The 25,811-nt window shown below is 41.8% G+C and overlaps 1 protein-coding gene across 1 annotated transcript in view; it reads right to left on the reverse strand.

Moving 5' to 3' along the window:
• EBNA1BP2 (EBNA1 binding protein 2) overlaps nucleotides 1–25,811 on the reverse strand; it is a 352,840-nt gene that overhangs the window by 243,388 nt on the left and 83,641 nt on the right. The window lies entirely within an intron of this gene.

Below are 25,811 nucleotides of genomic sequence, written 5' to 3' on the forward strand. Positions count from 1 at the left end.
TTACATCAATCATCTTTGGGATTCCGAAGATGCATAAGAATTTATGCCAGCCCCCTATGTGCCCTATTGTGGATGTGAGGGCTTCCATTGCACACCCTATGGCAAGATTCCTAGATATTGAACTGAAAGAGTTTCTTAAAAGGGAACCCTTACTGTGTAAAGATTCCTGGGATTTGAGGAAGATAAATGAAACCAAGTTTGATAAATCATATGTTTTGATTACAATCGATGTGAAGAATCTTTACAGTGTAATTCCACATGACATAGGTACAGAATGGTGTTTTGAATATCTTTTTTCAGTTGGTCTACCACACGATAGGTGTATAATGTTGGTACATTTATTGGACTTGGTGCTGCGTAACAACTTTGTTCTATTTGATAAGAAATACTATCTACAAGTTCAAGAGGTGGCCATGGATGAGGCATGTGGCGGGTTATATGCCAACATTGTTATGTTAGAATGGGAAAGAAGGTTTTTGACACTGTCTACATTCTTCCCACACTTCCACATGTACACCTGTTTTCCTTGACGATATTTTTATCTTATGGAAGGGGCCCAAGAACCTAATCCATCCATTGTTGGATTACATAAATGCTACCACCTCCTTTTTACAATTTACACACACCATTGAAGAGACTAGTATAGCATATTTGGATGTTTTGCTGAAAAAAGACTATGTGCTTAATAGATTTGTGGCTGTAATACACAGAAAAGAGACTATTCTAACAGTATTCTCCACTTCACGAGCTGCCACCCCTTTTCTCAAAAACGAGGGATGGTAAAGGGCCAATTCGTTAAAGCGGCCAGAATGGTGAGCCTATGGGATGACTTCTTAATAGAATGTAATAACTTAAAACGCATGTTTTGTAAGAGGGGTTACACCCCAGGTAACTCACCGAAAATATGGGTTAAGTGGTTGAAAATGAAGAAATGGCCACTTTTGGCCTATCTTAGACCCACAGACCAGTACTTCTCCATCAAACCTTGATACCCTAACACCACATCAGGGTGCTACAGGTAGGGTCCATAATGCCACATCCACAGACACCATTTGTAATTTTAATATGGCCTTTAATTAGGGTTTATCAAAAGTCTGTTTTCTTACTATATTGCTTATGACTCTAAAATTGTCCTTAACATTTTGACTAAAAACTGGGAACTTCTAATGAGTGATCGTGCCATTAGGGGTTCCATTGGTGCTAAACGTATTTGTGTGTATAAGAGGGGTTGAAATCTAAAGAATATATTGGAGTGAAATGTGAATAGTACAGGATTTGGTTTCACTCAAATGTGGGAGATGCAAATTTTGCTCCTTTATTTTTGAGAATAATGAAGTTAAAATCAATAATATTAAACTAAGGTTGCGATTTAAGGTCTCATGTGATACTGAGAGGGTTGTGTATGGTGCAATATGCGATACATGCCCTTGTTTCTATATAGGAAAAACTGAACGAAAACTTAAAGTCAGAATAAGTGAGCATGTAAGGAACATCAGGGACAAGTTTGAATTCAATGCCCTTGCTAGGCATACTACACAACACCCAGACCACACATTTAAATTCTTTATTTTGGATATAATACCTTGTTCAGAAAGAGGGGGTGCCTGGAAGTACTTACTAGAAAAAGCGGAGCTAGTATGGCAGCTCCATTTGAATGCTACATGCTGGCTGGGTCTAAATGACAGAGTTTCTATTTCTAGTTTACTAAAACTAAAAGCACTGCATAGATGATTAACATAGGTTCTCTATTTTGGTTTTCCCTGTTGGGTTTTGCTGGTCGTATTTGAGCAAAAGCAAGACACAGAGCTGTTTAAGCTGTTTTAAATGGTAGTGCTATACATGTTGCTTGTAGGATGTATTTTTATTAACTTTTTATTTTCTATTTTTACTTTCTATTATACATTAACATACATTTTTAAAAATGTTGCTTTATAGGATGTGTGTGTGTGTGTGTATATATATATATATATATATATATATATATATACACACACACACACACACACATACACACACACACATATATTTTTTATGGTCTGATTATTCATAATTGCTGACTTTTAAAATGCATGAGTTGTGGTTATTTTCTTGATCTGTTTTTGTGGGGGGGGGTGATGTCACACAACAAATGTATTTAAAGGATATGATGTCTTTTTGCTGCTATCTGATGAAGATCCATGTTAATGTGTACTTTTGAGGATGAAAGTGCTTATGGTAGCGTAATCCTCACTTGGAGTTTTTGTTTGCTTTCCATGCGATTTGGATTATCTGCAATAAATATTTTTGGAGAGGAATCTGTCTGCAGAGCGTTTTCTTGGATTTTGTGGTTTTTGGACTTTTTTGTTTCAAATCTGGACAAGGCCAAATACATTGGGGGAAATATACAGATTACTAAAAATTGCTCTTGTATAAACTTAGTTGATAGAACAACAGGTCATGCTTTAGCATGCATTTTTCTGAAGAGTATGAAGTCTGAAACTCAATGTCTGTCATTATTTAGTGATTTCATTCCTAAATGATTCGTCACAAAACCACAAATTTTATGAGGAACAAACCAAAAATAAGAAGCAAAAGTCTATTCATTATGTGAAAATCTGGAAAGTTGAAAGCTGCAGTTCAGCCGGGGCTGTTGAGTTTGCCGCCCTTCCTCCCTCACAAAATCATGGTTGAATGGGGCCTCCCCCCTGCAGCCATTCCAATGTCCCATAACTTGGCTATTTCACCCTATTTACCATAAACACTGTAATGTGCTTACTGCTTTACTTCTACAATTATTTTGATTTTATTTAATTTTTTTTTTACATTTTACAACAGAAACACTAATAGACATCTGCTAAACAAAGCAATGCAGTCTCACAATGAAAATAGACATAACATTAAAACGTCTCTGCCCTTGAAACTCACATTCATTGAAACAGCATTGAAATCCACTTTCAAAGAAAATACATTTGGCCAGTGGCAGATAAAGATTAACTTTGGGCTGTTTATAAATCATAGGCCCCTTGCACATGAAACATACATGTGTTCTTTGATACACCTTCCTGACTGTATTAAATTATATACCTTTTATAATACAGTACAGTTGTTAGAGGGCATTTTAAATTCGTTTTGAACATTTTTCCAGTAAACAATGAAACAAAATGCATGCATCAATAATGACAAAAACTGCCCAATTCAGAACATTTCCATCATAAAAGTCTGCTCAAACTTCTACAGTCCACCAGTATCAATAAATATGCACAATCTCTGCAGAAGTAAAAGTCATCTAAATAATTCCACATTAAAGAGATCTGTAACTAAACTAATGAAGAGGTTGCTGCTAGCAAACAACTTTATATTTCATTGTTTCATCTACAAATAAAGTGCCTGTTGCCCTTGAGGAATAAATTGCCCAAGTTACATTAAAAATGATAAGCTACTAATATTGTAATAGGGAATGGATGGCAAACTGATAACAGGTTCATAGTTACTAGGCATCTCAGTCAAAGAGGACATTTTCGGGACTGCAGCATCCACCCCCTTTAAAAGTATAACACAGTACAGTTTCAGCAATGCGTCTACATATTGTGAGAGTAGAATCCACAGCCTTCTGCATCGAAAGCAAGTTCACGACCTTTTGTGCTATTAACAAAGCAAGGAGGCTCAGCATAAGCAGCACTAAACATTTCTTACCCTGAATCTCTTAGCTCCTTGTAAAATCCACTCAACTGTATCTCTCAACTTTCCAGCACATGAGCACAAGAAATCTGGAAAAAGCCAACATTTATTGGGGGGACAAAAGCCCCAAAACCAGGGACACATTTTAAACATTGCTTGTATAATCTTGGAAAGTTGCTAGAATAAATGCTGTGCTACCGTCATGCATTTCACTGCCAAGTCTTGAACCCAGGACCCTGTGCATTAGTCAAAGCAACATACCACTAAGCCAAATCAGCTATTTCTTGGAAGACTGAAGCAAATGGCTATCATTTAGTGAATTCAGTTCTCACCATATCTCTCAATCTCTTGGCACAAAAACCTGGACAAAGCCAATAATGGGGGAATACAGCCCTAAAAATAGGGACAAATTTCAAATATTGATCTTATAAACTTAGAAAATTGCTAGAATAAAATGTTTTGTGTTAGAAGAATATGAAGCCTGAAATTCAAATGTCTGTCATTATTTACTACATTCAAAATCCAGAAAACCACAGATTTTATGAGGAACAGAACAGAACAAAAATATGAGACAAAAATCTGAAAACTTTTCACAAGTGGTCGTGAGGGTAGGGAATTTGGGCTTTTGCTACTTGTACCCAAGGTTCAGAGTTTAAGCCTAAGTTACTCTCTAGCCACCAGTTATAGCTATAACTGGGGCATTTTACAAACACACACACACACACACACACACACACACACACACACACACACACCAAAGCAAAGTGACTCCATCAAAAAGCCAAGTACTTGAGTGCAAAGTCCCAACAAATCCGACTTAATTCAAAAGTGTCCACAAGCAGCAAATGACTCCAATCAAAAGCAAGCAATGTCTGCAAGCAAGTCCTTTTTCCCCATGCAAAAGCAAGCAGCAACTTCTGTTTCCTAGGGAATGCTGAGCACACATGCGTGAGCTGCCTCTAGTTCCGTTCGAGCACGCACAGACTGCAGACCTTGCAATCCAATCTCCTTCCAGTCTATGCAGTTGTAACCTGCATAGACTTCTGGGCCATCTGTAGACTGATGCCTTCTTTCCAAATCCAGACTAGTTAAACAGCAGTCCGGATTCAAGTTCCAGGACTAGTTAACAGTTTTTTTTTTTTTTTTTTTTTTTTGTACAGCTGGGGGGCCAGCAGTCCTGTAGTCCAGTAGCACAAGCTGCCCCTGGTAGTCTGCCTACCAACTTTCCACATAATACGGCTTTCACTGGGTTATGACTCATTGATTGGATAGTCAATATTATGGCCATCAATATGTGGCATATATATATATATATATATATATATATATATATATATATATATATATATATCTATATATACACACACACACATACATAGTGTGTGTGCACATGCAATAGCATAGCATGCAAGGGGTAAATGGGGCAGTTTCCCCAATGGCAAAGTGCTAGAGGGCATGATTGGCAGATGCTGACCAGTCCTTTGTGTTTCGGTTTGTGGTTTGAAGTGCAGTGCTTAGCACTCTGTGTATGGCATAAATTGTAGCAAACGGCTTTCAGAAGCCATGTAGCTGAAACACTGGTATGTCCTTAAGGGAAGATTTGTATTTATCCCAATGGCCTCACCTATAGGAAAGTTTAATGTTCAAGTTTCATTTAGTGAAGACTCTAGCTTGGCTGAGTTTTTCTTGTTTTTTACTGAATATTTTTTTTCGTTGGGACATTCTGAGGTGAGCAATTTGATTCTGAAGGAAACTTTAAACTATCATAGCTCTTTTTTCACTAATTGTTCAGTGTGCAAGATAAATGTCACTCTAGATATCTTTGTGATGTAGCAACTGGCAGAAGAAAGCCACAAGATCCAGCAAAAGAGACTTTAGTGTTTCTAAGTTGTTGTGCTTTAGCTTTAGTTATGTATTTAAACACTTAAAATTTGCTTGTATAGCAATTCCATTTGCCATACGATACTTAACTAGTGTCAACATTTTAGCTTTGTCAGCAAAATACTCTAAGTGAGAACCTTAAAATTGATTTCTGATGGATGCTAAAATAAGAATGGATTTGCTTAAAGGGATCATATGTGTGTTTTACTATCCATTCCCTAGTATGATGAAAAACAGTCAGTGAAACCAGGAGACAGCCATACAAGTAACTGAAGATGAGGATGATGCACTTAAGTAACAAAATGAAAACAACATGGATAGAGAAAATGCTACCATTCAGATTACCTTATGCAACAGGCAACTGAATAAAGCTACCAACATGAAGAAATAAGTTTGTTGTGGTGGTGGGCTTGTGTCACTATATGGAGATGAATAATGACTGGACTAAGGGCAACATTTTTATGTAACAATATTACTGAAATGGAGGAAATAATGGCAGTTTAATTCTAGAGCTATGGGCAGATTTGTACAGAATATCTTTTCAGATACTAGAACATCCGAGGACATTATGGAAATATAGGTCAAACATAACAGAGGAGGATGGGAAGAGATGCAATCAACCAAAAAATTAGATTTATTTACAATCTGATAACTAGGTTATAAGGATGGTCCTTTATCCCTTTTCAGACACAAACTGAGCTTAAAGACCAGATCAAAATTTATACAGTGTAATACAGGAGAGAAATACAGCCATGTATAGTGACTTATAAAATGCAGTGGAAACACTATGCCACAAGCAAAGTAGAATTGACAAGATAAAGTTAATATAAATGTACACAGAAGTAGAATACTTAAGGCGATCATGATATACTTCAGATACCCTAGGTAATACTGATTAAACTGTGTAACAGATGTACAATGTTATCAGAGTGCAACCATAGTCATAGTAGCATTTGCAGAAAGAAGCCATAAGATGTACTAAGAGTGGGTTTGAAGTCTCTAATAGATGCTTGATTTTTACCCTCACTGAAGTGGTGCCAGACAGCAGGTCTCAGTCTACAGAAAACTTTCTCTCTTATAGCAGTTTGGACGGAGGCAATGTCTAAAAGAATGTTGCAGAATGTTGCACTGAGAGCTTCCGAGTCAGTTAGTGTTCTCTAAAAAAGCCAGTTTCACTTTTAGTGGAGGGGCAGTAACTTTATATTAATATCTTGAAAATGAGTGTACCTACGGAGAAAGTAACTTAACTGCTCTTTTTCCTCTCTCTGACCTCAAGCCAAAAAAAAATAAAGTTTTTTGCTTTCACCAACCGACAACACCGGTATGATCTACTATCAATCCGACCTCTCGCTATCCTAAGACAACACAAGTACAGTACTACTGCGCTAATGCTACTGATTGGTTCTCGCTCTTTTTTGAGAGGAGAGTGAGAACCAATCAGTAGCAATCCAGCCGTCCAAGTCAAGTACGTGCCTGCAGACGTGGTAGCCCGAACCCCCTTCTAATTTACTGTGCGGTTAAACAGCATTGACTTCTGGGCATCACACTGATGCCTTTTCTTCAATCTGGACTGCCTTTACAGTAGTCAGGTAGTAGCTTACATTCGAGTTCCAGGACTTTGCAGACTCGCTCAGAAGCGCAAGCAACATTGTAGTGTTAACACACAAACACCAAACAAAATAGTAATACATTTTTTTTTATTCATGGCAAATGTCAATACACTTCCATCTTTTTCCTGGGAGGGCTGTAGTCCTCCAGTCCTGTGGCACGAGCCACCCCTGTAGCTCAGTGGTTAAGTAACTGGCTATCTGACAGAACCCAAACTCTAAAGATCGGGGTGCTTGCTCTAGATAGAAAAGTATTACAAGCAGTGTTCCACAAAGCTTTGTCCTGGACCCTCTCACTTGGCATAAACTTCTCTGGTAAGAAAGCAGATATCAATGGACAATGACTAACCTAAGCTCAAGTACCAAACACCTTGCAGACTTGATTCAGTTATCAAACACCATTCTAATACTCAAATTCTTCATCAAAGGCTAAACCAAAAAATGCTTGGTTTGTCAATTAAGGACTTACCCTCAATGTCAAAAATGCAAAGAAAATTTCCTATGGTAAATCTAGCATTACTTCTACTTACCATACAAATTCGTAAGTTCATAGGTGATTACTAGGCTAATGGCACAAGAGCCTTTACAAAGTTAGCCAATAATACCCACCTACTTCTCCAAATTATTTTTGAAGAGTGAGGGGCAGGTTTTGTTTTACAAAGATAGGAAGTTTATTTTATAAATGAGGCAGGCTTTGGGAAAAGTACAGTTTTGTACCTACCATAAATGTAGATGTTCGAAGATCCACATTGCTGCAGTCCTTACACTTGGGTAGTCCGCTGTCCTCGGTCGGCCCGAATATCAAAGTATAAGGCTGACGTCGGTCAAGGCGCATTAGACTGACATCAGGACGTCAGGGTACAAATGCGCATGACCGACGTCATATCCTCAGTCTTTTCTTGCCCCAGATGTCAGAAGACCCTAACAAGAAAGACCAAAACACAAAGACAACAAAACAACCAACCAACCACCCTAGCACTAATAATATGTACAATATATACAATATACACAATATTTACAATCCAACCCACACAACTGCCTCTAACTACAGAGGGGAAGGAGGGAGGGTAAATTGGACTGCAGCAATGTGGATCTTCGAACATCTACATTTATGGTAGGTACAAAACTCTACTATGTTCTTCATCTCACATTGCTGCAGTCCTTACACTTGGGTAGAATCCCAAAGCAGAGGTAAGGGAGGATGGCACAACTATAAAGAAGCAGGAGCTGCCAAAATGCCCTGTAAAATAGCAGTGGCAAAACCAGCCCTAGATTTAGAGTAAAGTGAAAGGTGATAATGCTTAGAGAAAGTATGCACTGAACTCCAAGTAGCTGCCTCCAAGATATCTTTAGTTGCCACCCCTTAAAAGGCTGTTGAAGTGGCAGTAGCCCTAGTGGAATGAGGCCTAATCCCAGCTGGAACCTCCTTGCCATGATGGGAATAACAGAAAGCAATGCACAACCCAATCCACTTAGAAATAGTTTGTTTTGACAGAGGCTTGCCCTGAGAACTCAAAGCAAAAGAAACAAATAACTGCTGGGACTGCCTGAACCCTTTAGTTCTGCTCAAATAATATCGTAACTGCCTGTGTATATCCAAAGTGTGCAAAATCTTTTCCCCTTTATTTTGGGGGTTTGCATAAAAGGTAGGCAAATGAATAGTATGGTTTAAAGCCACACTAGAAACCACTTTAGGCATAAAGGAAGGATTAGTACGCAAAGATACCCTATCCTTATGGAAAATTAAAAAAGGCTCAACTGCCATAAGGGCCTGTAATTCAGAAACCCTTCTCGCAGAGGTAATGGCCAACAAAAAAGCAGTCTTCCATGATAAATATTTCAACTCAGCAGTAGCTGCAGGCTCAAAAGGTTGTAGAGTGAGTTTCTCCAACACAAAATTGAGATCCCAAGCAGGAGTAGGAGCTCCGTGGGGTCTTATATTCTTTGCCCCTCTAAGGAATTGCTTAAACAAAGGATGAGAAAACAATGGTGGGTCACAATCATAGTGAGCAGAAATAGCGGCAGCATGAATCTTAATAGAAGAGAAGGACAAACCTTTGTCCAGTAACTCAGTAAGATATTGAAGAGCCACACTTAAATTAGGCTTAGAAACATCAAATGCTTTTGCTGCACTCCAAAACAAAAATCTCTTCCATTTATCTGCGTACACTTTCCTTGTACTAGGCCTTCTGGCCTCCAAAATAACATTCAAAACTTGCTGTGGAAGCTGAAACCCTCCAGGGTTTAAAACAGAATATGCCAGGCTGTCAGGTGAAGAGAGTGAAGTTTGACATTGAGTAAATGACTGTTCTCCTGAGACAGCAGGTGAGGAATCGAAGGTAAAGGCCATGGAGGCACCAGACTTCTCAGTAGTGGGTACCAATGCTGTCTAGGCCAATCTGGAGCTATTAAAATCATCTTTGGCTTGTCCTGTCTGACCTTCAGAAGTACCTTTGGGAGGAGAGGCAGAGGTGGAAACGCATACACATGAAGATTGCTCCAATTGAAGGAAAGGGCATCCACTTTCCAAGCTGTGGGATGAAAACTTTTTGTGCAAAACTTTGGCAGCTGGTAGTTTAGTGGAGAAGCGAACAGATCTATGTCTGGAGTTCCCCATGACACTGTCAATTTCTGAAATACATGAGGATCTAATTTCCACTCGTGGGGATCCATAATTTGTCTGCTCAACACATCTGCTAAGGATTTCTGTGCTCCCGGCAGAAACCTTGCCTGTAGATTTAACTTTAAACTGAGAGCAGTCTCCCACAAAATCATTGCTTGTCTGCACAGAGGATAAGAATGAGTTCCCCCTTGCTTGTTGATGTACCACATGACAGTTGTGTTGTCTGTTAGAATCAACACCTGCCCTGGAAGAAGTAAATCCTTGAAAGCTATTAATGCAAATTGGACTGCTAACATCTCCTTCAGGTTGATATGTAGATGCAGAAGTCTGGCAGGCCACGTGTCTTGTATCCACTTTCCATTTAGATGAGCTCCCAAGCTTTGTCTGAGGCATCTGTCGTTAGAATCTGACTCGCCTCTGGCCGGGTCACAGAGAGTCCCTTGTTTAGGTGACATTCCTGAGCCCACCACAAAAATTCCTTTTGAATGCAAGGTATTATCTGAATGACAGTGTCCATATCTTGGCAGTGCTGTGTCCATACATTTTGAGATACAATTGTAGCTTCCTCATATGCAGTTTGGCATTGGGAAGCACCAGAATACAAGATGCCATGAACCCCAAGGCTTGAAGGACTGTCCTTGCAGTCAGCCTGGACTGATGAGACAATTGATGGAAGTAAAGAGAAAGAGTCTTTTGTTTGTCCGGGGTCAAAAGGCCATCTGGGATGCTGTATTCAGTCTCACACCCAGAAAGCACATGTCCTGAGAGGGTACTAGACTGGACCTTATTTCGCTCACAGAATACCCCAGGCATCTTAGCACTGCTATCACATAGTGTAGATGATGAAGAAGTTCGTCCTTTCCTTGAGCCAGAATCAGGCAATCGTCCAAATAAGGATAGATCTGTATTCCTCTTAGCCTGAAGAAAGCTATCACTGGAGCCAGAACCTTCGTGAACACTCTGGGCAGTAGATAAGCCAAAGGGCAATGCAGAGAACTGATAATGAGAAGTCCCAGCCCGAAAACGTAGATACTTCCTGCAACTTAGCCTGATAGGAACATGAAGGTAAGCCTCCTTGAGATCCAGAGTCACCATCCAGTGATCTTTGCCCAGCAGAGGTAAAAGCTGTTGTAACGTCAACATTTTGAACTTGGGAATGTCCAGATAAGTGTTGAGGATAGATAAATCCAAAATTGGTCTCCACGTGTTCCCCTTCTTTGGTACTAGGAACAGGCGAGAATAAAATTCTAGGCCCACTTCTGACAGAGGGACCGGTTGTATGGCTCCTATTTGGAGCAGCAGAGAAATTTGTCTGTGAGCCTCTATTCTTTGCTGAGGAGGAACGTCTGGCATGCCTTTGAAAGGAGGCAAGGTATGGAAATAAAACCTGCAACCTTGGTGTATGATATCCAATACCCATCTGTCTTGGGTAATTAAACTCCAATTTTCCTTGAAAAGTGCCAACCTTCCTCCCAAAGGTGCTGCCAGACGAGAAGGCTCTGGCAGCTGAAAAGGTAGGTCATTGGGTCTGTTTACGAAAGGACTGACCCCTGCCCTCACCAAGACTGCGAGGTGAACTCCCTGTTCTAGGCCTGAAAGAGCCCTGAGCTCTGCCCCTACCACGCCTAGACCTACCCGAGACTGGGAATCATAAGAAGGATACGCCCACCCTTGGTAGGCCAATTTCTGCTAAACTTGGAGGCTGAACCTGCAAAAAATCTTTAACAGTCTGCATAGACTTAGCCTTGTCTTCCATTTTCTTTAAGACTGCCTCAACAGGTGAACCAAACAACACATCAGATTGTAAAGGAGCATCTAAAATCCTTGTCTTAACATGGTCAGATAAATTCTGATCCCTTAGCCAGGCGTGCCTGCGAAGAACTGACCCAGTGGCAGCCACCCTAGACGAGGCCTGTACAGCATCAAAACCACATTGCAAAGAATGCTTACCCACTTGTTCAGAGACATGTACCAAATCTTGTAACTCTTTACAGTCAATACCTTCCGCCAGAGCATCTACCTTAGACTTCAATTGAGACAGTAGATAGTTTTGGTATTTCAACATGTGAAACTGGCAATTCAGAGCCCTCATAGCCAGGGTGGAAGAAGTATAGACTTTCTTTCCCCATCTATCCAAAGCCCTGGCCTCTTTATCTGGAGGAACCGGATTTTTAACAACAGAAGCCTTAACACCCTTAGGCCCCTGACTAACAGTTTCTGGGTCCGCCCTAGGACTCTTAAAAGAAACTTATGAGCTTCAGGCACCCTATAATACCTATCCGGCTTAACAGGAGCAGGAGGCAAAGAATCAGGATTAAGAGAGGCCTCTGCAAACACATCCTCCACAACATCCAGAACAGGAGGTATAGCCAAAGGCCTATGCTGGGGTAAAAACAAAATTCCCTAAGCCTTTTCCTGGAATCAGAGAAGTCCTGACCTTCCCACTTAAAATGCTCCCTCATGGAATGAAGAGTCTCTGAAAAAGAAAAATCCTCAGGAGGAGAAGCAGAAGGAGTAGAATCATCCACATCAGAATCAGAATAAGGAGAGTACTCCTGCAAGTCTTCAGCCGAAGACTCTGAAACATCTGAAGCCTGCTCCAAACTCCCCAACTCAGGTTCCACCCTAGGCCTCTTATCAGGAGGGGGCAAAGAACCCCTAATCAAGGTAATCAAATCTTCTGCCATTTTAAGCATATGCTTCTTGGGCACAGATCCTGAAGAACTAGGAGTGACACCAACTGAAGCTAAACCTGGCCTGCCTCTGGGAGAAGTCTTGGAAACAGAAGGAGAAGGCCTAACCACCCTGGGAAGGGAGGGGAGTACAGTAACCTGAGAAGCCCCTTCAGCCTGACCTGCCTCCTGAGAGGCCACATCTTGCAAAAACAAGGTCTCCTCCTGGGACTCCAGAGAAACCTCCGGTGGAACCACCGGCTCCACCGACACCTCTAAAGAACCGGCGTCCGGTACGGACGACTTGTCTAACCTGGGCTTAGCTGCCTTATCCTTGCGCTTCTTCGAAGAAGCGGACGCCGGAGCATCCGACGGCATATTATAATTGCACCGCTTCCCGAAGACTAACCTGGCACAATCTCACCTTCTCTTAATAGTGCGCTTATTGAATCTAGCACAAAAGCGACACCCAACAACGTCGTGCTCAGGCCCTAAACAAGGAATACACAAAGTATGATAATCTCTATGCGGTATCTGTTTCCCACAAGAAATACAGTTATTCACTTTTTCTGACATCCGTAAACCACTGAGGCAAGAAAAACTAAAATATTCCCAACGGGTACTTAGCCAACTTTGACTCGGTCTGAAACTCCGAATTCGAAAAATTTCAGAACGCCGAACGGCACTTGCAACGCTGCTTCTGCATCGGACCATGCGGCAAAAAAGACTGAGGATATGACGTCGGTCATGCGCATTTGTACCCTGACGTCCTGATGTCAGTCTAATGCGCCTTGACCGACGTCAGCCTTATACTTTGATATTCGGGCCGACCGAGGACAGCGGACTACCCAAGTGTAAGGACTGCAGCAATACATCTAATCTGTCTCTCCAGCAAGTTCTGTTAGAGTCAGAAATAAAGTTCAGGTCCATGGAACATGTTACCCTTGTATAATATTTCTTGTGAATTTATAACATTTTCATCAGGGATGGATCAGGGAATGCCTTGTATGTCGGGCATAAGTCCTCTCTCAGTAAACGATGAGAGACAGAGTAAAGGGTTAGGGCCTTTAGCTGGGCTGCAGAAGACAAATGTCTTATACTTAGAATTTCTTTAGTGAGAAACCTCTGGGGATGCTCCATTTGGTGTAAGTGCCTGGTTAGGCACATGCAGAAGGGAGCACTGTACTCGATTATGGGCCTGGTGAGGGCAGAGTACAATGGCACTAGGACTTTTGATCTTAATGCCATGCCTTTACTTATATGTTGAGCCACACAGAAGGATTTCCTCACTACTCTAGCTACCTGGTGGTCAAAGTTTAGATTAGTATCTATCTGTGTTCCTAGGTCCCTCACCACTGGGTTTACTTTTATGGTTCTGCTATCAATATTACAATTTTCAGAGATTTCTGATTTACCGAAGGGTATGTCTATGCAATTTTTAGCATTTAGTTACAGACCATGGATTTGGCACCAATTGTTTGTCATTTTTAGGCCTGTCTGTAGGATGTCATCATCATCTGGGGATGCAATGATTGCTCCCAGCTTACAGCCGTCAGCGAACCTGGTGAGCCCAAGGCTCCCGACATTGGCCTTCACTTTAGAGTATGTAGCAAACAAGAGGGGTCCCAATACCGATCCCTGTGGGACACCATTAGTAACAGGTTTCTTATTAGAAGTATCTGGACAACATGTGTCATATCAGCAAGTCAGTTGGCTATCCATCTGCTGACATAAGGGTTTATGCCCAACTCATTAAGTTTATCTTTTCTCCCCAGTGGGAGACTATTGAAAGTTTTGGCCAGGTCTAGATAAGCAGTGTGTACCATTTTAACCTCATCCATGGCCCTGGTGACTTTTTCGAAGAAGTTCACCAGATTGAGCAGGCAGGCCTCCCTTTGACAAAGCCAAAATGGGTCTGGTCCAGTTTTCGGAGGGTTCCTATGTCGTTATTGATAAGGTTCATGATAATTTTCCCTATGGTTTTGCAGACAAGACTGGTCAAGCTATGGGTCTGTAGTTCCCTGGGTCAGTTGATGGGTCCCTCCTTGTGCAGAGAGATAACTGTTCAGTCCTCCATTCCACAAAGCCCACACCAAGGCTGCGATTAGGGAGTTTCTCGTGGCCCTAATACAATGTTTTAAGCTATTTGAGAAGCATCCTGGAATGTTGTCGGGACCCATAGAGACTGTTTTTGGCTTTAGCAAGTGCAGTAAGAACCTGTGCCCTTGCAGTGACTGGTACAGGGATGATTGCGGTTATTTCTTTGGGTGTGGTAGGAGGTGATAGGGGGAGGAGTTTGAACTGGTCAGCCAGCAGGTTTGCTATTGTTTCAAGCTGGGTGCAAGTGCTGCCATTCATGATTAACTTGGCACATTGCGGTGCACTTCCCCCGGGATACAAACATAATTAAAAAAAGGCTTATGGCTATCATTTACCTGGGAGGCTCTCTCTGCCTCATAGTTTGCTTTGGAAGATCTGACCAGCTCTCTAATTTGTAAGTTTAGACTGGCGAGTGGCTTTTTTGCACTGATTTCTCTGTTCTTGGCTTTTGAGAGGTTTTCTTTTTCCCCTTTTGTGAAATAGCCTATTTATGCTAAAGGTCCACCAAGGTGGTTTACTTTTGCCACCTCTATGCAGCTACAAATATGTTTGTACCGTGCTTTAATGTTCAGCTCAGAGTAGGCCTCAGTGTCATTCTGGTTCGGAGGGACTTGGAAGTTTAATAAGTTGTCACTTAGTTTGATGTAATTGGGCTTAGCAAAGTTCTTAACTGGTGTGAAGTTTGATGAGGGTTCTAGGTTAGTTTTAAATATTAAAGGAGATCATTTTGTAGTCGGATCTTACCAGGGAGGAGTTGATGCATGTGATGGAGCAGCATCACCCCCCCCCCATGTTCATGTGTACTAGGTTTACGATATTTGTACCTCTAAGTTGGGGAGCTAACTAGCTGCTCCAGGGTGTTTGCACTGACAAAGTCTAAAAACCTCTGAGCAAGTGAATTATGGATCATATAAGTCTCACAGTTTACGGAGGAGTAGTTGAAGTTACCCATACCTATGGTGTTAGGCTGAATGTTAAGAGATTCCAGCAGGTTTATGTAGGAGGTGTGGTTTTCCACATTCATGTTAGGGGATCTGTAAATAGCAAGGGTATGACAGAGGGTCACACCTATGGTTAGTTGGGCATGGAATAGCTCAAATGAGTCATGTTGTTGGACCAGTCCAGTAATGTACTTGGCCTTTATGAATGCTGAGACACCTCTTCCCTTTCTTTTATCCTGAGCTGAGGGGAAATGAAATGTATGAAATGGCATTACAGACGTGGATAGCTGGGGTGCTTTCTATGGTTCTGAACCACATTTCTATGACTGCACGTCTGCATTCTCCAGGGTGAGGACGGCTTCCAGAGTGTGCAGTTTTTTATTTAAACTCCTAGCGCAGAGCAGCAATACCTTCAGGTAGTTATGAGTGATTTTTGTCCTGTTGGAGGATTTAACAACTTGGCACAGCCTAAAAAAGGCACTATGGGGATAACGTTTTTGCAACTATCTCTAAGCCAAGAGATGACAAGTGCAAACCATCTCTGGCAAAGCATCTTGGTTTTCCAATCATGTCTCCTCAGGCCGACAGCTATTGGATACCCTTGATGTGACATCAGAAAAGTACAGTTTTGTACCTACCATAAATGTAGATGTCCGATAGGTATGCATCTGCAGTCATAACATATGGGTTGTCCTGCCTCAGGCAGCCCTTCGGTCGGCCGGATTCCAAAGTCTGGGTCTGGCCTCGGCTGATGTCGCACTTCACCCAACGTCATAGCTCCTGGGGTATAAAGGCATCAGCCGACGCCATTTTCCTCAGTGTTTCTTGCCCCAGATGCCAGGTGCCCTCTAGGAAGGCTAAATTTGGATAAAGTAGAAAATTCCAAACAGTAGAAATCAAAAAGTATATATACATATATACATACAAACAAATACACCATAACAGATTCCCCCAGCTAGCTAAGAGAGGGGTAAGTACCCTAGGAACACCACAGAGGGGAAGGAGGGTGGGTAATCCTGACTGCAGATGCATACCTATCGGACATCTACATTTATGGTAGGTACAAAACTGTACTATGTCCTTCAAGGATGCATCTGCAGTCATAACATATGGGTAGAATACCATAGCCAAACTGGGGGAGGAGGCACTAAGATAATGATGGTGTAGTTAAGATCCCTTGTAAAACTGCAGTTGCAAAACCTGCTCGGGATCTGAAGTATAAAGGAAGATTGTAATGCTTGGCAAATGTATGCACGGAGCTCCAAGTAGCAGCTTCTAAAATGTCTTTGGTAGCCACTCCTTGTAGGAAAGCTGTAGTGGTGGCTGTAGCTCTTGTGGAGTGAGGCCTGATATTTTCAGGAGTTGTCTTTCCATGAAAAGAGTAACAGAATCAAATGCAATTCCCTATCCATTTTGAAATTGTCTGTTTGGAAATTGCTTTTCCTTGCACTCCTGTTGCATATGCTACCAGAAGCTGGTCAGTTTTTCTGTTGGTCTTAGTTCTGTCCAGATAGTAGCGCAGTTGTCTGTATACATCCAAGGTGTGCAGTAGTTTTTCCCCCCTGTTCTGTGGGTTAGGGAAGAACGTAGGTAAATGAATAGCTTGGTTCAAGGATACTCTGGATACCACCTTTGGCATGAAAGTAGGATTGGTTCTCAGAGACACTCTATCCTGGTGAAAGATAAGGAAAGGCTGCACTGCCATTAAGGCCTGTAACTCGGATACCCTTCTTGCTGAAGTGATTGCTAGAAGGAAGGCAGTTTTCCAAGATAAGAACTGTATGTCTGCTGATGCTGCTGGTTCAAAAGGGGGAAGTGTTAATTTTTCCAACACAAAATTGAGATCCCATGCAGGTAGATGTGGTTTCCTTGGAGGTTTTACATTTTTGATCCCTCTTAGAAATTGTCTGAGGAGAGGTTGAGAGAAGATAGGAGGATCCATTTTGTACTCTGCTGAAATTGCTGAAGCATGAATCTTAATGGAAGAATAGGACAGGCCATTGTGGAACAGTTCTGCTAAGTATTCTAGGATGTGTGCTAGGTTTGCCAGTGTGACATCTGTTCCCTTTGATGCACTCCAAATGAGGAATCTCTTCCATTTGGCTGAGTATGTTTTCCTTGTGGAGGGTCTGCGAGCCTCCAGGATAATGTCCTTGACCCTCTGAGATAAAACAGGTTGGTTTTGCTTTATGCAATTTTCCAGGCAGTTAGCTGCAGTGTTTTCAAGTTTGGATGCAGGGTCTTGTAGTTGTTCTGTGTTAGAAGTAAAGGCCATAGAGGTAGAGGCCATGAGTTCGTCCGAGACATGCTTCTCAGTAGTGGGTACCAATGCTGCCTTGGCCAGTCTGGAGCTATCAGAATTACCTTTGGCTGTTCCTCCCTGATCTTCAGTAGAACTTTGTACATCAATGGGAGAGGTGGAAAGGCATAAACTGTCAGGGCCTTCCAGCTGAAAGAAAGGGAGTCCACCCTCCAGGCTTGTGGGTGGTATTCTCTTGAGCAGAATTTCTTCAGTTGGTGGTTGAGTGGAGAGGCAAACAGGTCTATCTCTGGCATTCCCCATGTCTTTGTTATGGTTTTGAAGATGTCTGGATGCAGCATCCATTCGTGTGCATACGTGGTAGTTCTGCTTAATCTGTCTGCTAGTGAATTTTCTTTTCCTGGTACGAATCTGGCCTGCAGTTGAATGTTGAGATTCAGGCCTAGGTTCCACAGATCCATTGCCATCCGGCATAGAGGGTAGGAATGCGTGCCTCCCTGTTTGTTGATGTACCACATGACTGTGGTATTGTCCGTCCTTATCAGCAGGTGTCCTTGCTGGAGGAATGATTTGAATGCCTCAGTTGCATGCTTCACTGCCAGCATCTCCTTTAGATTTATGTGTAGATTCAGCTGGTCTGGGGACCATAAGCCTTGGATACACTTGTCTTCCATGTGTGCCCCCCCAGCCTAGGTCTGAGGCGTCCGTGGTGATGGTCTGCCTTGGTTGTGGTTTGTGGAAAGGCAACCCTCTGTTGGTCTGGCAGGCCTGAGCCCACCACAGGAATTCTTGTTTCAGGCATGGAATGATTGGTATCAATGTTTCTAGACTGTGTTTGTGTTGAGACCATACATTCCTTAGGTACCATTGTAATTTTCTCATATGCAGTCTGGCATGTGGGATCAAGATTATGCAGGATGCCATGTAACCCAGGGCCTGCAGGACTTTCCTTGCAGTAAGCTGAGTTTGTCTTGTCAATACCATGAAGTAAACTGGAAGTTTTTTTTGCTTTTCTTCTGTGAGAAAAGCCATCTGAGTTATTGTGTCCAGTTCTGCACCCAAAAATGTTATCCTTTGGGATGGCACTAGTCTTGACTTCTGTATGTTGACTGTGTATCCCAAGGCTTGCAGCAGTTGCATGACATAGGTCAAATCCTTTATTATTTTTGTCTTGTTGTCCGCTTGTATTAGGCAGTCGTCCAGGTATGGACAGATTTGAATTCCCTGAAGCCTGCAATGTGCAATTACTGATGCCAGGCATTTTGTGAATACTCTGGGCGCAGTAGATAAGCCAAAGGGCAATGCTGAGAATTGATAATGCTCTGATCCTGCAAGAAATCTGAGGTGTCTTCTGCAATCTGGTCGTATGGGGACGTGCAGGTATGCCTCCTTGAGATCTAGAGTCACCAGCCAAAACTCCTTGCCCAACATGGGAAGAAGTTGCTGTAGGGTCAGCATCTTGAATTTTGGTACTATGAGATATGTGTTCAGAGCGGACAAGTCGAGAATAGGCCTCCATTGAGTTTCTTTTCTTGGTACAAGGAATAGTCTCGAGTAAAATCCTTGGCCTTGTTCCATAGATGGTACCTTTTCTATTGCTCTCATCCTTAGTAAGTTGATGATTTGTTTTAGAGCCTCTGACTTCTGGCTTGATGGAAGGTTTGGCATTCCTCTCTTTTTTGGTAAAGTGTGGATGTGAAACCTGTAGCCTTTGTCTATTGTTTGCAAAGTCCATTTGTCTCCTGTAATGCAATGCCAGTTTTTTGAAAATAAAGCTAACTTTCCGCCCAAGGGTGCTTCCAGTTGTTCCCTGGTAGGCAGAATCAGAGCCAAGTCATTGTGTCTGTCCTGTGGAAGTGGTTGCAGTCGTAGCTGTGGTGGAACTCCTCTGGTTGTCAGGTTGCTACTGACGTCCCCTGTAGGCACCCCTTGATTGACCTCTGCCTCTTGGGCGTCTATTTCTGCCTCTCTGTGCTCTGGAGGTGTCTGAAAAGGACCAATTCTTTGAAGGCCAATTTCTGCTGAACCTCGGAGGTTGGACCTGCAGAAAATCCTTGACTGTTTGCACAGATTTTGCTTTTTCTTCCACTTTCTTTAGAACCTCCTGTGCAGGGGAGCCAAATAAACTTTGTTTCTCCATAGGGGCATCTAGGAGTTTAGACTTAACATGGTCTGGCAAGGATTGCTCTTTAGCCAGGCATGCCTTCATATCACTGCTCCAGTCATAGCTGATCTAAATGAAGCCTCCAGTGCATCATAGCCACATTTTAAGAAATGATTACTGACCTGCTGTGAGTTGTGTACCAAATCCTGAAGGGACTTACGGTCTAAAGGTTCAGGAGAGGCAAGCTTTTTATTCAGCTGATCTAACAAAAATTCCTGGTACTGTATCATGTGAAATTGACAGTTTAAAACCCTGGCAGAAAGAGTAGCAGATGTATAAACCTTTTTACCCCATCTCTCTAATGCTCTTGATTCTCTTTCAGAGGGTAGGGGGTTTTTGGCAGAGGCAGCTGCAACACCCTTAGGGCCCTGAGAAATGGTTTCTGGGTCTGCAGCATGGGCCTTATACAAGTGGAAGTGAGAATCCAGGACCCTGTAATATCTGTCAGGTTTGGCAGGGGCCGGGGGAAGAGAATCAGGGCAGAACTGGCATCATTGTATGCATCATCAACAACTGATAGTACAGGTGGTATGGCTAAAGGCCTATGCTGTGGTAAGTGTAAAAAAGTCCTTAGCCTTTTCCTAGAATCAGAAAAATCCTGACCCTGCCATTGGAAGTGTTCCCTCATTGAGTGTAGAGTTTCCCCAAATGAAAATTCTTCTGGGGGGGGGGGGGGGGCAGAAGGAATGGAGTCTTCTGCATCCGAATCCTCATAAGGTGTGTATGGTCCTTCCTGATGGTCTGATAACTCTGATCCATCCGAGGAATAGTCAGAGGAGAGAGGTTCAGGGGGTTCAGTCCTAGGCATTTTTTCCGGAGGAGGTTGTGAGGCCCTGTCTGGGTGAGGTTGGGATCCCCTGATCAGAGAAATAAGGTCCTCAACAAGGCTGAGAATCTGAGAACTTGAGGAAGGTCTGTGAGAGGGAGCTTTAGTAGGTAAGGCCTTGGAAAGTTTAGCTGCTTTAGCCCTGGAGAAGGCCTTAATAGACATAGAAGCAGGGGGTCTAGCTGCCCCACGTGCAGGAGTAGAGATGTCCAATGGAATGGTGTCGGACAATTCCTGTGTGCCTGCTTCTTCGGTATGAATTTCTGTAGCCGACTCAGCCGGGGCCTGTGAGGCCTCGGTTGTCGGAGGCATGCTTACGGCCGAAGGAAGAACCGAGGACTCTGTTTCAGCCGAAACCGAGACACTCGCGGTAGGCCTAACCGTGGTTTCAGCCGAAACCGCGGGCCGCGAGTGTCGGTCCTTTTCCTTGCGTTTTTTGGCTAAATGCGTAGTCGGAGTCTCCGACGGTATTTTATATGCAAAAGCGGGACCAAAAAACTCTTCAGCAAACTCCGACCGACGTCTAAGTGTCCGTCGGTTGAAGGAAGCACAGGCTAAACAAGCTGATACGTCGTGGTCTGGGCCTAAGCAAGGAAGGCAGTAAGAGTGGAAATCCTTATGAGGTATTTGTTTCCCACAAGTTAAACAATTATTTATTTTGTCTGACATCGGCTGAGGCAAGAAAGAGTCCCCAACGGGGTACTTAGCTTTTTTAGAAGTCTTTGGTAGCTGAAATCTCTGGATCTGACCGACCGGCACTTGCGAACAGCTTCTGCTTCGGGCACCGCGCGGCAAGAAAGACTGAGGAAAATGGCGTCGGCTGATGCCTTTATACCCCAGGAGCTATGACGTCGGGTGAAGTGCGACATCAGCCGAGGCCAGACCCAGACTTTGGAATCCTGCCGACCGAAGGGCTGCCTGAGGCAGGACAACCCATATGTTATGACTGCAGATGCATCCTTGAAGGACATCTAAGCCAATTGCTGAACTCAATCATTTTTTGCTGTTACTGTGGCATCATAAGTGAGGATAGGACGTTATTCAAGGCTGGATTCATACCCGCCTGGGACACATGCAGAGAGCTCCACCACGCCTCTCTTCATATTGTCCAGTGAGGTATATCAAAGGTCATTTACACCCACATGGACTATTGACTGTGTCATACTGGTACTTGTGGTTTGAAGACCCAAGTGCATGAGGGATATGGCACAGCCTTGCTCCAGATAGACTGCTCCACCTAAGTCTGGCACAGTCATCAAAGACTTGGGTACCTTTGTTGATTGCAGACCCTCCTCTGAACACCACATCACTGTGGGAGTTAGAAATTCTTTCTAGCTTGCACAACTTATCCTTTGTGGTATCTCCTCAATGTCCAAAGCTGTTAGTCACACTTTATTCCTCTATTATGCCCATCATTAAACAGTTCTTACTCAAAACAACAAATGGTACCAAAGGCACAGTCTTAAGTGAAATGCTAAAAAGAGGGAAAGAGCAGGAAACTGTGGCAACTCTAACACAGACAATGTTACACAGTGATTGGCCAAAGGGTCCCCCATATGATGGGTCAGCAAATGAAGAGGGGGGGCATCTGAAGTGGATATGTCACAAAAAGATGCTCTGGAACTTTCTGCAGAATACTCACAGGGAATGGAAAGCAAAGAAAATGCTCTCAGTCTAGAAGAGAGTGACTTAAGGGAAGACATTAATGATTTAATAGAGATGACAAACACATTAAGAAAGTAAATAAGACCCAAAATGTTGTAAGACTGGTAAAACTGATGAATACAATAATCAGGACTAGTAGAAATTCATGCGATACAACAGAGATAAGAATAGTTTACTGTGCAGCTAAATTAATAACAAATAAAGTTAAGGTACTGAGCAAGTAGAAAGCCACCATGGAAGCATCAAACAGAAAAAAAAACTTTAAAGCACTTAAGACAAGAAACATCACTGGTAGAAGAACATAGGACAAGGGAATAGAGAATCAAAAATATGACAGATGTGGTAAAAGCAACACACGGTATCAAAACAGACCAGAATCCAGGATCCATCATACATTACTGCCAATAATAAACAAAAATATCAGCACAATCAGAAAAAGAACTTAGAAGATAATAAAAATAAATATAATGGAAAAGTACAAAATAAGCAATTTAATAATACCCCCAAACAATTAGAGAGAACTGGGAAACAAAACAACCCCCCCCCACCCACAAAAATGGGTAGGAGGTTAGCATAATGGTTAAGATGTTTATCTTACAGACACAAGATGCAGGGTTTGATTCTCACATGGGGTAATTGGCTAGGCTTAAAAATGTCCACAAAGGCAGTTAGCCTAGTATTAATCTATGAACATATTAAAAAAAGACACATATTGGAGAAATATCAATTAAGACCCTTTTGAACATAAAGATGCAAACTGGAGAGAAGAATAAAAAGAAACAGTACTGAGCTCTATTGTAGAGAATGTGAAATGGGTTGAAGTAAACGGCCACAGAAATTAAGACAAAATGAAGAAAAGTTCCTAACTGGAAAACCACTGGCTAATAGTATTAACATCTTTACACAAAAATTTAACCCAGATTAAGTGCGAAATGTATGTGCATCCTAGACACAAAAATAGTTAACGGGAAAAATGATACTCCTCCTTAAAAGTGAACATGTTAAGCATCCTATAAGCCATACACCAAAAGCTTTGCATCAGTTCTAGTATATAATTTTTTATATTGTCGGGAGGCAGTTTGTACCATTTAGAAAAACATTCAATCATAACACAACAAAGGATCATTTGTTGCTAACTAAAGCCACAACAAAGAACTGTAACAGTAGGAGAATCTAAGCATGGCATGGAGAGACCACAAAAAAAGCATTTGACAGCATCCCACATTCATGTATAAAGGAATGTTTAATCAATGAAGGATATATCTTATACATCTGTAGTTTCATTACAGTGACCATGAAACAGTGCCAAACCACTTTACAGTTGAGTCATGAAAAAGGGCAAATGATTACCCCAGGGATAAATTCAAAACGTGGATATTCCAGGGTGATTCTCTGTCACTACTAATGTTTTGTCTTGCCCTTAACCCATTAAGATGCTTATCTAACAGATTAGGCTATGGTTATAATTTGGCTCCCAGAAATCTTATTTACTTTTTGTGGACGAGTTAAAACTGTACAATTCATCAGATGAGGAGTTGAGTGCACAACTGCAAATGGTTAAAACATCCTCAGAAGACAGTCATTTGGTCTTGATAGATGTACAAAAGCAACATGTAAAACAGGAAAGCTATAGCACCAAGAAAATATTTATCTGGAACAGGAATGAGATATAAAGGAATTTGAGCAGGAGGGGGTATATAACTGTCTGGCAATCCATGAAGGACTGGCAATAAAACATGAACAAATGTGAGTATAACTCATAAAAGAATACTTCAGAAGACTAAAACCAATGCTGAAAACTGCCTTGGCCTCTGGTTTATAGCTTGGACTTTATTCCTAGTTTGCCCTTCCTACTCTAACTTACAGTTTTACAGTGACAGACTGGCCCCAAAAGTATTTGATCAGTCGGGCAAAAAAACAAGAAAAATGCTTCAAACTTATCAAATGTTTTATAAAAATTAATGTATGCCAAAACAGTATATTCTTCTCTCTGAAGGAAGCATGGACCTCCTTGAAATAGATTTCATGTATAGATCTGCAACTGTGGAGCTGCATAAGCATCCGTTAAACTCAGCAGATCCAAATATAGTGAAAGTTTTAAAACTTGAGGACAAGTCATGTAAGATGACATCTCTGCTTAGTACAGCAGAAGTATTTTGGTGTCAAGCTGGAATGGAAATCAAAACAGAAGTAGACAATAATCAGACATCAACTGAATGTGCTAAAAAACAATACAAAAAGGATCACATAAAGAAATTGTGGAAATCCATAAACATAGTGGCAAGTTCAGAGATCTCCTGGAATAAACAAATGCTGACCAAGATTTGAAGCAAGAATGGTTAAGGAAAGGTGAACTGAAACCAAAAGATGAAAGGTTCATAATGGCTGCCCAAGATAGTGGACTACACACAATGGTTTTCAAAGCTCATTGAGAATGTGGGAGAAACAGACAAGTGCAGGGTCTGTAAAACATGACTGGAAACACTTGCACATCTTGTTGCTGGGTGTGACACACTCATGGCAGGGGGTCTACATACTGAAAAGCACAATAATGTGGCAAGATTGTTGCATAGGGGGATTCTGAAAACACTACAATACAGAGGTAGTTGAGAATCATTGTAAAGATGAACCACAAAGCATTATACAGAATGATCATGTTTATATCCCATGGGATCATCCATTACCAACAGTTCAAAAAACAGATATGAAATAACCAGGTACAATAATCTAGGGAAAAAAAAGACCCACGCAGCAATGATCATTGCAACTGCTACACCCAGTGATTACAGTACAGTGTCTTAAGTATACAGAGATGCAGTCATAAAATATTAAGATTTACAGGCATAAAAGATAGAGTAGAAGAAAGATACTTGGACATTTCCTACAGTAGTAATAACAATCAGACTAATACAAAAGAATTTACTGTCGTACTTAGATATACCACCAATACATGTAACCCCATAAGGATTACAGGAGGCAATTTTGGGCCCACTGCAGTTACTGAGAAGAGCACTCTTGGCTAACATCAAAGAGTGAAATAATACTAGTTTCATGAACTGCAAAAGCATACCATGACTTCGGAATAGGGTTCATTCCCATCACCGTCTTAGAAATCCCCAGGTTTTACTATAACAGGCTGACCTATGAAACTTGACAGTCCTCGGATTCTTAAGGAAAGACAATGTACCTTGACAGCTATTTGATGCAGATCCAACAACACAAAAGACAACTAGGTCCCTATTTTTCCTTAATAACAAAGTTCAATTGCTATGCATCCCTTGAGAAAACATACTGGTGTCCAGATATTAAACTGCCAGAGATCCAGTAGTACACTAGGGAGGTAGGTTCCTATTTTCCACAATTCAGGGAATATGCTGAGCACCGGCTAGAGATTAAACAGTTGCATCAGAAGAAT

This window comes from Protopterus annectens, chromosome 10.part0, assembly GCF_019279795.1.
Source record: "Protopterus annectens isolate FY-2018-M chromosome 10.part0, PAN1.0, whole genome shotgun sequence".
In the NCBI taxonomy this organism is placed as follows: domain Eukaryota; kingdom Metazoa; phylum Chordata; order Ceratodontiformes; family Protopteridae; genus Protopterus; species Protopterus annectens.